This window comes from Eumetopias jubatus, unplaced genomic scaffold (assembly GCF_037043125.1).
Source record: "Eumetopias jubatus isolate StellerSeaLion01/CBP00866 unplaced genomic scaffold, mEumJub1_p1.0 scaffold_12, whole genome shotgun sequence".
In the NCBI taxonomy this organism is placed as follows: domain Eukaryota; kingdom Metazoa; phylum Chordata; class Mammalia; order Carnivora; family Otariidae; genus Eumetopias; species Eumetopias jubatus.
In genome coordinates this window covers 52,361,865-52,375,262 of record NW_028274818.1, presented here as the reverse complement: position 1 = coordinate 52,375,262, position 13,398 = coordinate 52,361,865, and the positions used below count along the sequence as shown (strand labels likewise).

The 13,398-nt window shown below is 40.3% G+C and overlaps 1 protein-coding gene and 1 pseudogene across 3 annotated transcripts in view; one reads left to right on the top strand and one right to left on the bottom strand.

Annotated features, from left to right (window-relative positions):
• RABGAP1L (RAB GTPase activating protein 1 like) overlaps positions 1-13,398 on the top strand; it is a 754,336-nt gene that overhangs the window by 383,046 nt on the left and 357,892 nt on the right. The gene's annotated exons all lie outside the window — the stretch shown is intronic.
• LOC114223941 (MYG1 exonuclease pseudogene) lies at positions 2,285-3,484 on the bottom strand (annotated as a pseudogene).

The window sequence follows — 13,398 nt, the reverse complement described above, 5'->3', positions numbered from 1 at the left end:
GCAGGAAAAAAAGTTGAAAAGATATAAATCATCAGTATCAGGAATGAAATAGGGGATATCAGTACAGAGCCTGTAGACATTAGAAAGATAACAAGGGAATACTGTAAACAACTTTATACCCATTAATGGATAATTTAGAAGAAATGAATCAATTTCTTGAAAAATACAAACTGCCAGAACTCAACCAAGATGAAATAATCTGAATAGCCCATTAAGCATTGAAGAAATTGTAGTTGTAATTTTAAAACTCTTGAAAAACAAATCTCTAGTTCCAGTATTTCACTGGAGAATTCTACCAAACATGTAAAGAAGAGTTAACACCATTTTTTTGTAAAAAGTCTCTTCCAGAAGATTGGGTGGAACATTTCCTGACTCATTTAATGAAGCTAGTATTACTGTGATAGCAAAAACAAAGAGAGGATGGAAAAACAAGACTGTAGACCATTATTTCTCACTTACTTAGATGCAGAAATCCTCGATAGGAATCACAGAACCACAAATAATTACAATTAGTGTTCCTTCTCTTAGAGATTAATAATCAAAATCTGTCACTTTATTGAAAGTGTTAATTTAGTGCTCTTTTAGTTACTTCTAGTATAGCCTCAAAAATGATTTATAGTCAAATTCAGCAGGTTTTTGTAATTTCATTTTGTTCCTTTCATTTGGATCACCATTGTTTTTCAAATATAAGCTAGTTACCTTTGCAAATTGGACCAAAATCTTTGGTATTATTATGTTTAAAAATTGAGCCATCACTCGTTTGCCTTTTCTGAAAAAGCGTATGTACCTTTTCCTTAATTTTGTGGGGTTTTTTTTTTCAGGATATTGAACCTGCTTAATCTAAAGTTCTCCCTTTGTTTTAAGATTTATTTATTTATTTGAGAAAGAGAGAGTGTGAGTGTGGGGGGGCAGGAGGGGTGGGCAGAGGGAGAGGGAGAGAGAGAGAATCCCAAGGAGACTCCCCACTGAGTGTAGAGCAGATGCAGGCTGATCCCAGGACCCCAAGATCATGAGCTGAGCCAAAACCAAGAGTCAGATGCCTAACTGACTGAGCCGCCCAGGTGCCCCAAATTCTCCTCCCCCATTTAAAGGAGGTATCTCTAAGTGTTTCTTGCATTGTATTCATGATTAGGTTAAACTTTCCTGTAATGGTAATGGTAAAAGTAATGGTAATCAGCTGTATCCCCTTGGCATTTGCAAGTGAGCTCCATGAAATTTTGTGACGGCAGATTTTCAAAAAGCAGTACTTTTACTTCCAAAGTAAAATATGGCATAATATGTATCACAGGATGAAGTGTTTGGTTTGATTTATACACTGTAATTCCCTTCTTTGAAAAGACATCTTGTTTGAAATAATTTCTTTCAATTTTAGGCAAAGTTACAGTCCTAGAAGTTAAAAATGATCATTTTTCCTCTAAAGTGAGGATTCTCTGAAAATATGTTCATGGTGGTTGGGGGGGGGGTGTCACATATTCACATATCTTACCACATCTTATCTTTTTTTAAATTTTATTTTATTATGTTAATCACCATACATTACATCATTCGTCTTTGTTGTAGTGTTCCATGATTCATTGTGTCTTATCTTTTTTAAAGGAAGAAAATAAAAGTCCTTCTTAAATTTAGTTGGTGACAGCTCTTTGCCTTTTGGTGCTTAATAACACTTGAGATAATAAATAGTGATAGTTACATAACCTTTTTCATGTCGTTGTATTTTTGCTTACACTTGGAGTTTCTAAGGCCAGCATGCAGGGAATTGTTTATTGCTTCTTAATTCGGTTTCCAGCAGTTAGAATAAGCAAGAGGGTGCTTGGCTTATGGCATTGCATTATGTCCTGATAGGCTTCCCTTGGTCATGATTAAAGAATATAGAGAAAATAGCAAGCATTCTTCATAATTATACTTTTTCTATAAATGAGAGCTCTGTTTATAGTTAAGCATTGTAAGTAATTATATACACATTAAATAAATGAAGTACATATTTAGAGCCTTTTAAAAAGGATTATAAGTATGCCAAAGTACAAATTATCTTTCATACTGAATTTTAACTGTTTCCCATCACTGCTTAACCTACCCTAGAGTAATGTCAACATTCTTTAAGCCTTAAAACAGTTATACTATAGATAGGATATCCTTCAATAGCTTTATGGCAAAAGTCCTTGCAGTAATTTCCCTTACTCGTGTAAATACCAAGTATTTATTGAGCTCCTATAATATATGTAAAACATTGTAAGCATGTTAAGGGATTCATACAACAAACATTTGTTGAGCATCTTTTGTTTATTTATTTTTTAATGCGATAGATGACATTTTTTTGGACTAGGGAATTTGTGGGAGGTTTAGGTACCGGGCGCTGGGCCAGGGTGGCACGGGCCATGCTCAAGGCATCCTCTCTGGTGTGGTGCCCACCAGTGAAGCCGCTGGTGTGGACAAAGATGCAGCCAGGAATCCCACTGACCTGGTCCAGGGCCTCATCCCAAAGACTCGGCCTGGCTCTGGCAGGGGCAGCCGGCTCTGGAATGAATGGGGCTCCTTGGGCACACACTTTACCCGCCACTGTCCGGCCTGGTCAGTGTAGATAACAAAGGTGATGGTCCCCGGTGTGGACAGCCCCGATTCCAGGTGATAGAGGGCTCCTTCCAGGGGCATCCACCTTTCGCCAGTTCCGTTATCTCCCCACTTGGGTCCACCTGGAATCGCTGGACCAGGGCCTCTTCCACCAAGCCCTGGGCTGGCAGCCAGCTATGCTGGTAGAAGTCTAGTCTCTGCAGGAACTCCTCTCGGACTAGGTCCATTGCACGCTTGAACCCGGCCTTGATGTCTTGGTTGGGCTGGTTCCAGGCAGGATTCAGTCAGGCAACCCGGTCGCTCAGTGTGGTAGTCAGCACGTATCTAGGCTCTCCCTCTTCCCGCTGGGAGATCCCATTGTCCACCGTGTCCACCTCCTCCACAAAGTTCTCGTACATCTTGTCATAGATGGTGCCCACCATGCTGTCCTCTTCGCTGGTGCCCAGCAACCGGGCCAGCAGCTTGTGCCGGAAGTGCAGATAGATGAGTCCTGCACTGCCCAGCTTGGTCTGCCACGGCTTCCCAGGAGACAGGGAGCTCATGGTCTCTGTGAAAGATCTCTGGTGATGGTCATATCGGTGTCTCTAAGGGTCGTACTCGCCACCCACATCTACCACAATGTCACAGGAAGCCAGTTTTTCAGGGTCCCGGGTCCGCACAATCTCTGCATCCCGGTACTTCGGCAGGAGGCGCAGCAATGCGCACGCCAGGGCCTCATCACAGTGGAAAGTGCGGTTGTGCGTCCCGATTCAGGGTGGCGCCATGAGGCTGCCGCGGGGTCACTTGGACGGTGGGGTCGCTTGGACGGTGGGATGGACTCCCGGCTGGACTCCCGGCTGAGCACACGGGGCCAGAGCCGCGAGCCTGGCGGCGGCCGCAGCACCACACATAGACCGCGTGGGAAGCAGCGGCCCATGCAGCCTGCCCGGTGGGGAGGTGGGTCGTCTGTTGAGCATCTTTTATGTGCCAAAAAGAAAAAAAGATAGGTTCCTTTTCCTTAACATTTGGTGTGATTAGTGATGTGATTAGGTAGATGTAGTAGTTATATAGGAAAACAACTAATCCATGCCAATAAATTATCAGTTGACTCTCAGGGGGGAAATTTTAAGGAGGGGGAAATTTTTACTTTAGGTCTGCAGTAGATAAATAGCATCAAAGGTGACGGACTCTATGTAGGTTAAGATGACTTTGATAAGGGAAGGGCTTAGAGGCTGCATCATAGTAGAGGAACAAGAGCAGAATTACAGGAATGGGTAAGAATATGATGGATACTGAAGGAGTGTGTTTCTTTAGGCTGAGACAAAACATCATAGCCTTTCCAGAAGGCACCAAAGTGGCTGACATGAGGCTCCATGTTAGACCTTTTGTATGAAAAAGGAGGTCACAACACAACTGTGGAAGATTAAATAGTTTTTAGACATGTTAGAGCCTCAGAGAGTGGCAGAAATGAACTGTCCTTGTTTGGTGAAAACTCTGAGGGGAGAGGAGAGTGTTTTCCTTATTATCTCTTTTCCCTTTAGGAGATGATGAGGAAGTGGCTGCAAGACTGCAGTATAACTCTTTGAATTAGGAAGAGTTAAAATGAGGGACCAAGCTAGAGTGCTTTCTTGTTCTAAAGAAGAGGGCTGAAGTAGTAGCCCTAGGACTGCCTGCTCTCTGATCCTAAGTTGTTGGTGGTCTGTTGGCTTTCCATGGTCTCATCATCTTTTTTTTTTTTAATTTTATTTATTTTAGAGAGAGAGAGCATGTGCATGTGAGTGCTCATGCACAAACCGGGGTGGGGGGGAGGGCAAAGAGAGAGTGGGAGAGAATCCCAAGCAGACTCCATGCTCAGCACAGAGCTGGTCTTGGGGCTTGGTATCACAACCCTGAGATCGTGACCTGAGCTGAAACCAAGAGTTGCAACCTTAAGTGACTGAGCCACCCCGGCAACCCTCCATGGTCTCATCATCTTAAATCAGTCAGAAAGCAGCCAGTCCTCATGGCAGAGCAATTCTCCTTTTCCAATATGTATCCTAAAGGATATGATACCCTAGCCCTTAAAGAATGGAGTCATATTTCTGTAGGGATTTAGAGAGTTGTCTCATCCTAACAGAACTCCTTATGGTGTTATGTAGCTTAACTGCCAGGGTAAGTTAAAATTTCCACTGAATCAAATATATATATAGCTTAATAAATTTGCCTCTTTACCTCATTTAACCTTGTCTCACTTTCAAGGTTTGCTAAATTTCCCTAGAGTTATAAAGATGCTGCCTATGACATTTTATCATTCTATTGACCTCCACAATTGATTTGGCTGATCTTTCTAAACAAAGGAGGAGGAGTATTGTTAAAAGGTAGAAGTATCTGGACTCTACTGCAAGTAAGTTCTCAAGTTATATTTGGAGACGCTACTCTTAATTTTTGTCTTCTTTTTTTAACCATCCTGTCTCTTAAACCAGTGTGCGGCTGCTTGCCCTTAATTTCCTAAGTGTTACTTTTTATTTGTCATTCCTGGTATCGAAAAGTTACTGGCACCATGGTGTTGAGAGGTGAACTCCTGTAGATATTGTATGAGGCTATAATGAAGCTGGGTGAGAAAACAAAATAAAGGGAAGGTGAATTTATGGACTTTTAACTCAGGCAGCTGTTCTCTTTAAGTTTTATTTCTCAATCATTATGAGTCTCAAACTCTAGACAAATGTAGGTGTTTTTCCCTCAGAGAATATGATAGTATGAGTCTGAAGACAGCAACCTAGCTCTTGTTGACAGAGAAAGGACTAAACTCATCCATAAATGAATCACGTCATCCCTTTCAAGCTATGCTTCTGTTACTCAATTACTTAAGTATTTACTGAAATTTAAAAATCAAGTGTTGGGGCTCCTGGGTGGCTCAGTCGGTTAGGCAGCTGCCTTGGGCTCAGGTCATGACCCCAGGGTCCTGGGATCGAGCCCCGCATCCAGCTCCCTGCTCAGTGGGAGGCCTGCTTCTCCCTCTCCCACTCCCCCTGCTTGTGTTCCCTCTCTCGCTGTGTCTCTGTCAAATAAATAAAATCTTTAAAAAAAAAATCAAGTGTTTTATTATGTTTTATACTCTAAAAGTTTTAATTACTATTTATTATTTTTTGTTTCTTAAATTATTTAAATGTGTTTTTGAAAGAAGTACTTTCTATTGTTCATTATTATCATGAATACGAGTCTTAGAGCTTTAATCTGTTTCAAAGTAATAAAAAATTCAACTTAAATGTTTCAGCTAGACCTTAAAAAAAAACAGAGACTGACCCTAAATACATAAACACACACACACACACACACAACATATACCTCATTAAAAAAAAAAAATTGCCAGAAATTACAAAATTCACATTATTTAATACTGAGTGTAGGAGATAGAGACTTGAAGTCACTGCATTGTCAAGGGGCTTATCCACACCTTTGATGGTTCAAGATAGAGTATCTCTAAATAAACTTCTGTGCTGAAGACCAAACTGTCCTGGACTGATAACACTTCAAGAATATACTTAAAACATTTTCTGAATTGAAATATTCTTAGTTTAGATGTCTCTACTTTAAAGATGGCAGAACTCAGTTTTCTTGTACTCTTGAGTGAAACTGAAGGTAAAATTAGAGAATTGGATGGAAGAATTGATTTCATTTGAGCCACTCTATATCGTATCTTTCCTAACTGGTCAGTTTTTCTCATTCTGGTTCTGGTGAAATCGTTTGATGAGAATTAGAGTTGCTTGAGCCAAAAGCGTGACCTGGGAACTCACATGGGCTCTTGATTCTGCCAAGTGGCCCTGGCCCCGTGAGAGCCATGAGAACAGTGCTGCCCCCGTCTCTAAAAGGTTTCCCTTTGACGGAAGCTGTACTTTAGGATCGGCAGTCATTGTCACCATTTGGGTCTCAGTAGGAGGAGTACCCCGAGCTTTGGGGGACTTTTGTTTTCCGTGTTCCCTGGTTCTGCAGACTGGAGTGAAAGTACAGACTGCCTCCATCAGAAATGTGCCCTAGGATGGTGTTCACAGTAGTCCCATGTGTTCGCTTCCAGCTTCGGTCGTTTCAGAGCTATATACCTGAGGGGGCCCTGCCCAATGAGTTGAGAAAGGAATTTAAGAACTGTGAGTAGAAAAGAATATAGTGACTGATAGGGGACTCTATAAATGAGTAAGCAGAGAATATGGAGAAAAATCTACTTTCTAAGTTATGTGTTCATTATTATTCTCTCCTAGAATATTTTTTCTTTTATTCATTTGAGAGAGAGAGAGAGCAAGTGAGAGCATGAGCTGGGGGCCGGGGGAGAGGGGGAGGTGGCAGGGAGGGTCAGACAGAGCGGGAGAAGCAGACACCCCACTGAGCAGGGAGCCCAATGCTGAGCTCGATCCCAGGACCCTGAGATCATGACCTGCACCAAAGTCGGACACTCAACCAACTGAGCTACCCAGGCGCCCCTCTCCGAGGATATTTCTGAAAACTGTTTTAGTATTTCCAAATTTCCTTTCTACCTACCAGGATTGAATCTTAAAGCAACTCAACAAGACCTAAAATACGGAATTCAATGTTTTTTTAGTTTCATATTCTGACAATACAATTCTAAAAGTATCTTTTCAAGCTTAACTATTATAAATTTTAAATATGGGGGTGGGGGGTGAACACAGGTTTTAAAACATTAAGACCTGGGTATGAGTTTTAGCTCTGATATAGGTGAACAGATTTACATTATTTAACTTCTCTGAATATTGCTTTTCTTCTGTAGGAAATGAGATAAATTGTGCCTACCTTTAATTCTTTATAGGATTATTTCAGGACCGAATAGAAAAGCTGTTTTAAGAGGGATAGGTAAAAAGGACACCTACATAAATTGGCATCCTTAAAATCAAGGGTCTTCAGCCTCAGCACTCCTGACATGGGCCGGCTCAGTCTTTGTTGTAGGGATCATCCTGTGCATTGCAGGATGTTTATTTAGCAATGTCCCAGACCTCTACCTACTAGAAGCCAGTTAACACTTTCCTAGTTGTGACAACCCAAAATGTCTCCAGACATTGTCCTCGAGAGGGCAAAATTGCCCCTGGTTGAGAACTGCTTTAAACCAAATAAATTATTTAAAGCAACTTACTTCTAGCAATGCAGTTAGTCTAATTTCACCATATTAGAGCTCTTGTTAATATGTATATTGTTTTTGTTTAGAGCAGGGGTGAGCAAACTAAGCCCTCAGGCCAAAATTTGGGCTATTACTTGTTTTGTAATAAAGTTTGAAATTTATCACTTATGTATTGTCTATGACTGCTTTTTTGCTACAAAGGCAGAAATGAGTAGTTCTTACAGAGATGTTTGGGCCACAGCCTAAAATGTTTACTATCTGGCTTTTCACCAAAAAAGTTTGTCCACCCATGTTTTTAGAGTATTTTATCATGTATTGGACTGTGAATGCTGAGACTTAAAATTGTTTGGTTTTATGTGAAAGTTTTGGTGAAAAAATATTTCATTTTGTATGAGTATGTAAAATAGGTATAAAATTAAATTTAATAATTATTACATATATTTGTGCTGGCTGCTTTATGGACATATGGTATAGCACATTAACTAAAATCGAAACTTTAAACCATACTGCTCTGGTTCAAATCCTGGCTCTGCCCTTCTGGGATCTAGGACAAGTCACTTAACTTCTCTGTGCCTCAATTTCCCTCATCCATAAAATGAGGATAATATTAAAACCTATGAGGACTGAAGTAACATGCAAAGCATGTAGTACAGTGTTTGGCATCTAATAATAAGCTTAATAGGTACTACTGTGATAACCAGAGGGTTCCAGAAATCAACTCAATTTATATTTGGCCTTTACAGTTCTTTACTAGCAGTACAGTTTAACAATATGAATGTGTAATAGTTGTTTTCATAATAAAATGTGGGCATATAATTGCACTTAATTTATTTCTTCCTCTAATACCAGCATCCTTGGTGGCAGAGAATATACCTGTTCTGGTCTGATCTGTGCAGTTGGGCAGAAATGGATAAATAGGTATAAAGTTGTCAAATTGGTGTCTAGCCAGGGAACTTACTCAATTCCAGCCAGAGATTAGTTTTAAGTAAAAAAAAAAAAAAAAAAGTCACTGCAAGACTTGCCACTAGAAAATAAATTACCTCTAAAAAAAAATTATGGATTTCAAAATGTTTATCACTTTCAGTGCCTTCCCTGAGATTGTTAGTCCAGCTCACAAACCTCCTGGCTTCTTAGAAATGCATATTTTAATACAATTTTCTATTTATGGGGTATCTTTTTTCCCTGAAGCAAAAATAATGATTACAGATTATCTTTTTAATCCTCTTGTATAATATTGAACAGTTACAGTTTCATTAGTTTCTAGATACAAAGCTAAAAGCAGAAAGTAAGTACCAAGATGACATTTTTATTCTTAATTTTTTTTCTTGGATACACTGATTATGTTGGGCTGCCACACATGATCAATCAGCTATCAACTAATTATTGATTTCTCTAAATCTGAAACATGATGCTAAGAAATACAGAATTTGAGAGGAAATACAAGGCATGGATCTTGCCCTCAAAGGGTTTACTCACTGTAAAGAAGACCACAGTTCTTTTATAGATGCTTACATAGCAACATAAAATCACACAATAGTCTAAAAGTATTCCAAGAGATGCCACATGAGTTTTCATAATAGGTATCAAGTGAGTTGTATAGACAGTGAGTATTTTATATTCAGTGAAGAGACTGTTCATAATTCACCATGTGTATTTGTCCTGAGTTCTACAAGCATTATGGCCTTTTAAGTATCAGGCCCTGTACTAAAAGTTGGAGACCTAAACATTAGGTAGTATGTTCCCTCTGGGCCTTATAATTTGGTGCAAGAGAATTTTTTTTTTTTTTTGGCCTGGGAATATATTCATATGGTGTTTTTTAAAAAGTCTTAATCTAAAATAATCCTTTTTGTTTTCCACCTAAATAATTTGCCAGGCAGAACACTTACCAGCATTCCCTTTTTGAAAATACACTCTTCCTCTCCCTCTTTCCCTCCCTCCCTCCCTCCCTTTCTCCCTCCCTCCCTCCCTCCCTCCCTCTATCCCTCTTTCTCTCTCTCTCTCTCTCTCTCTCTCACACACACACACACACACACACACAGTTCCCCTTTTTGAAAACAGATTTTCATTCTTAAGATAATGTGCACATAGGCACTAATCATTACATTACCTTAGTAAAGAAGGCAGAGATGAGAATGATTTGCTTTTCATTACTTGAGATCACATGGCCCGCAAGAGCGTCCCAGGATATGTAGAATCCAACCGTCCTAAACCCTGGCCTGTCAACTCCTGCCGCTGTCATACGCTTTCTTCTTGGCAGCAGGAGCAGCAAACATTTATTCATTATTTAGGGTGAGTCAGCTACCCTGCTGGGTACTTTGCATATATTGTTTTGTTTAATCCTCACAGAAAGCTGCAAGAAAGCTACCATTATTATCATCATTTCGTAGGTGAGCATGCTGAACCATAGACAAGTAAGTTCTCAGAGTCACACATTTGGGAAAGTAGCGTGTAGGTAGAAAGACAACCATGTTAGAATTTAACTTTCTTAGCCACTCTCCGATTCTTCCTTCTTTAGCCCTTCCTGCTTGACTGTTTCTTGGGGCAGGGAAGATGGATGTGATTCAAAATACCCTCAAAGGGGAAAGATTGTTTTTCATTGATCCAACAAAAAAATTTTTTGAGTACTTACCGATGACAGTGCACAGGGAATCGCTTCCTTGAGGCCTTTGCAGTCTGACTGGGGAGACAGATAAAGCATAGGTGGTTTATAGTGTAAGTGCTCAGGTAAACCATTGTAGAGGTTGTTATGAGAGCACAGAGGAGTTGTGCTCTGACTCCTCCCCATCTTGGGGAGTCAAGATAGGCTTTTTGGAGAGATTGTATCTGAATAGTGAGTGGGTTTTTGTGTGGAACTAAAAAGTGGTTGTAGGATTGCCATGATGTCTAGTGCTTTCTTGGTCCTGCAGAAGAGCTTTAGCATAATAACAGTTTTTCACTAGTAGCAGTATTGGTCTCTGTCTCTGGAATTCTTTAGGAGTTGACATGGCCATCTTTCTGGGATTCATCCACTGGGGAGGAGGGTGGCCAGACCAGAGTGAGCTCATGGGTCCATACCAAGACCGCAATTCTGGGATTCATCATAGTTGCTTCAAATCTTATCTCCGCTAAGAAGTGTTCCGAAAGCTGTTTACAAATGCTGGTCCAGGGAGCCTCCTCCTGAGCCTCCTCCTCACACTCTTTGTTTTCATGGCTCTGTGTTCCTGTGGTTGCCCTGCTGGGCCTCTCTCTTTCCCAGCAGGAACTTCTGCCAGCCAGAGACTCTGTTGGACTTCAGCTACCTCAAATGCCTTGGAAACTGTTTGCTGGGTTAGAAGTATCAACTTCAGAGAAGTAAAATATATAAAATTATCTGGGGCGGGGGATACCTCTTATTTAATATGTTTAGAACTTTCTAGCTCCAGTAGGAGTTAAAATTGTTTTAAAAATGGCAAGCCTGAAATAAGGTAGAGCTGCCTGAACACATGCCAGGTATTAACCACCTTCTACTTCCCACAAAACAATGCATCTTTCTCTAGAAGTTATTATAAGGTCACATTATTCATCCTCCTGAGCACTGCAGTCATCTTCCCATGGAATATCAAATATTTGCCTTGACTTTAGTTCAATGATTCTCTTTGAAAGGATAGAAAGCATGTGTTATAGGGTGCATAGGCAGTGTGCTTTGAAGAGAGAGGGTGGATTAGTGGTTTCATAGATTAGTGGGGGATTTATTAGAAGGAGAAGGATTTGCTGGGTAGCATGAGGTGTTTGCGGCCATATTCAGGCAAATGGAACATGAGAGAGCTGTGGCTGGAATCAGTTTTTTTCTCACCTAGCAGGTATCTGCCACTGTTGAGACACAGGGAATGAAATATGGTTTTCCCGAGACTCTTCCTACTTTCACTCTCCTTAATGATTGTATCCAGCTATGTGTGGACATACTCCATCACCTGCTCCCCAGAAAGGGGTTTTGCTTCCTTAGATTTTAATTATCACTAACCAGGTTGCAGGATTCTCTTTCTACTTGGTTTCTAGCTAATTGCCTTCACTTTTTTAATTTTTGGACTGGTTACTTTCTTTCCTTCCTCTTTTGACCCCTGTAGCTTCTCTTGGTTTCCACTTTCCTTCTGTTACCCTTTGAATTCCTTTGCATATGTTAGTATTAAGCTGATTGTCACAAGATTTATAAGGTATTCATTGTCTTGACTTGATGCAGTTTGGAATTTTCCTAGGACTTCTGAAGTTTAATTTCTAATACCAAACAAAACCATGCCGCAGTATAGCTTAAGCACCAGTCACAAGCCAAAGAAATTCTACCTTAGCCTCATTTCCTCATGTCCCGGTCATGTTACACTGGAAACATGGGCACAGATTGCTTGGTAAGGCAAGAAAGGTGCTACAGTTCGGGGAAAAAAGGTAGGAGTGATGTTTCAGGAAGCTGATCAGATCCATTCACTTCATGAAAAATGAGGTAAAGGCTTGGCTGCTTTTGAGTGGGATTCTCTTCCTTATATATCCAAGATGGAATTTTTGGTTGTTCAGTAAAGATATAAAATCGTAAGTTGTTATTCAGGCAGGTAAGTATTGGCCTTATCATATAGCATTACATTAAAAATTCCTCATTCCTGATTCTTAAGTCACTTTAGGATTCATTCCAAGAAATACAAAGGTATCTTAGTAATATTTCAGTTATTAAGTATTCAGTTAGTGAATACATTAGCTCTTATTGCATCTTTTCTTTCTGGTGTCAAGCTTTTAGTAATGTCATTGTTGTTTATGGTTTCTACCTCTAACGGAAGCCAAGCAGAGAGCAAGAAGAGAAATTCCATTTTGCTGCTTGTCAGTAACCAGAAAGGGAGGAGTTGAGCATGAGTGGTGAGAGATGGGGAAGAGTCTGGCTGGTGAGCAGGTTGAGTCCCACCTAAAAAAGGTTTTGGAACCTCATCATCAGAAGTGGTTAGAATCACTTTCTTAAAGGACAGGTACCACTTTTGTTCATTTCTCAATCATGGTCACTGCTAGTTGATAATTGGTTACCTCTTCTGAATTAGAAGGCACCTTCTGAATTTAGGGGCACCTGGGTGACTCAGTTAAGCGTCTGCCTTTGGCTCAGGTCATGATCCCAGGGTCCTGGGATCAAGCCCTGCATTGGGCTCCCTGCTCAGCGGGAAACCTGCTTCTCCCTCTCCCACTCCCCCTGCTTGTGTTCCCTCTCTTTCTGTGTCTCTCTCTGTCAAATAAATAAATAAAATCTTAAAAAAAATAATTATGAATTAGGGTCTTTAAACATTCCCGGTTTAATTTGGAGGACCTTGTTGAATGCTGTGGGGGGGGGGGGGTATGTGGAGAAGGAGAGCTACAGGTGGTAATCAGTATTCACCTTACTGTGCTTTAATCCCTTGTAGTATGAGTATCAGGTTGATGTCTTATGGTGTTTTTCAAGATTGCATGATCGAGTAACTTATCAAATAATAAGCAGAGAACCTACTTCCTGGTTTACAGAGTTGTCAGATTTACAGAGTCATCCAAACAGCATCACTTCTCTTTGTACCTTATATTCTCCACTTACAAAATGAAAATTATAGCATTGTCCTTGAATCCTGCTGAAATAATTGTAAAGATTACTTATATATTTGTGTGCTTGTGAGGCTTTGAATATAAATTTTATTGAGCATCTTATATGTGTGCATGTGTGCGAAACTTTTTTCTTAAAGGTACTATTGATCATGTTGGGAAAGCAAGACATGGTTATGGATTGATTGCTTTGGTGT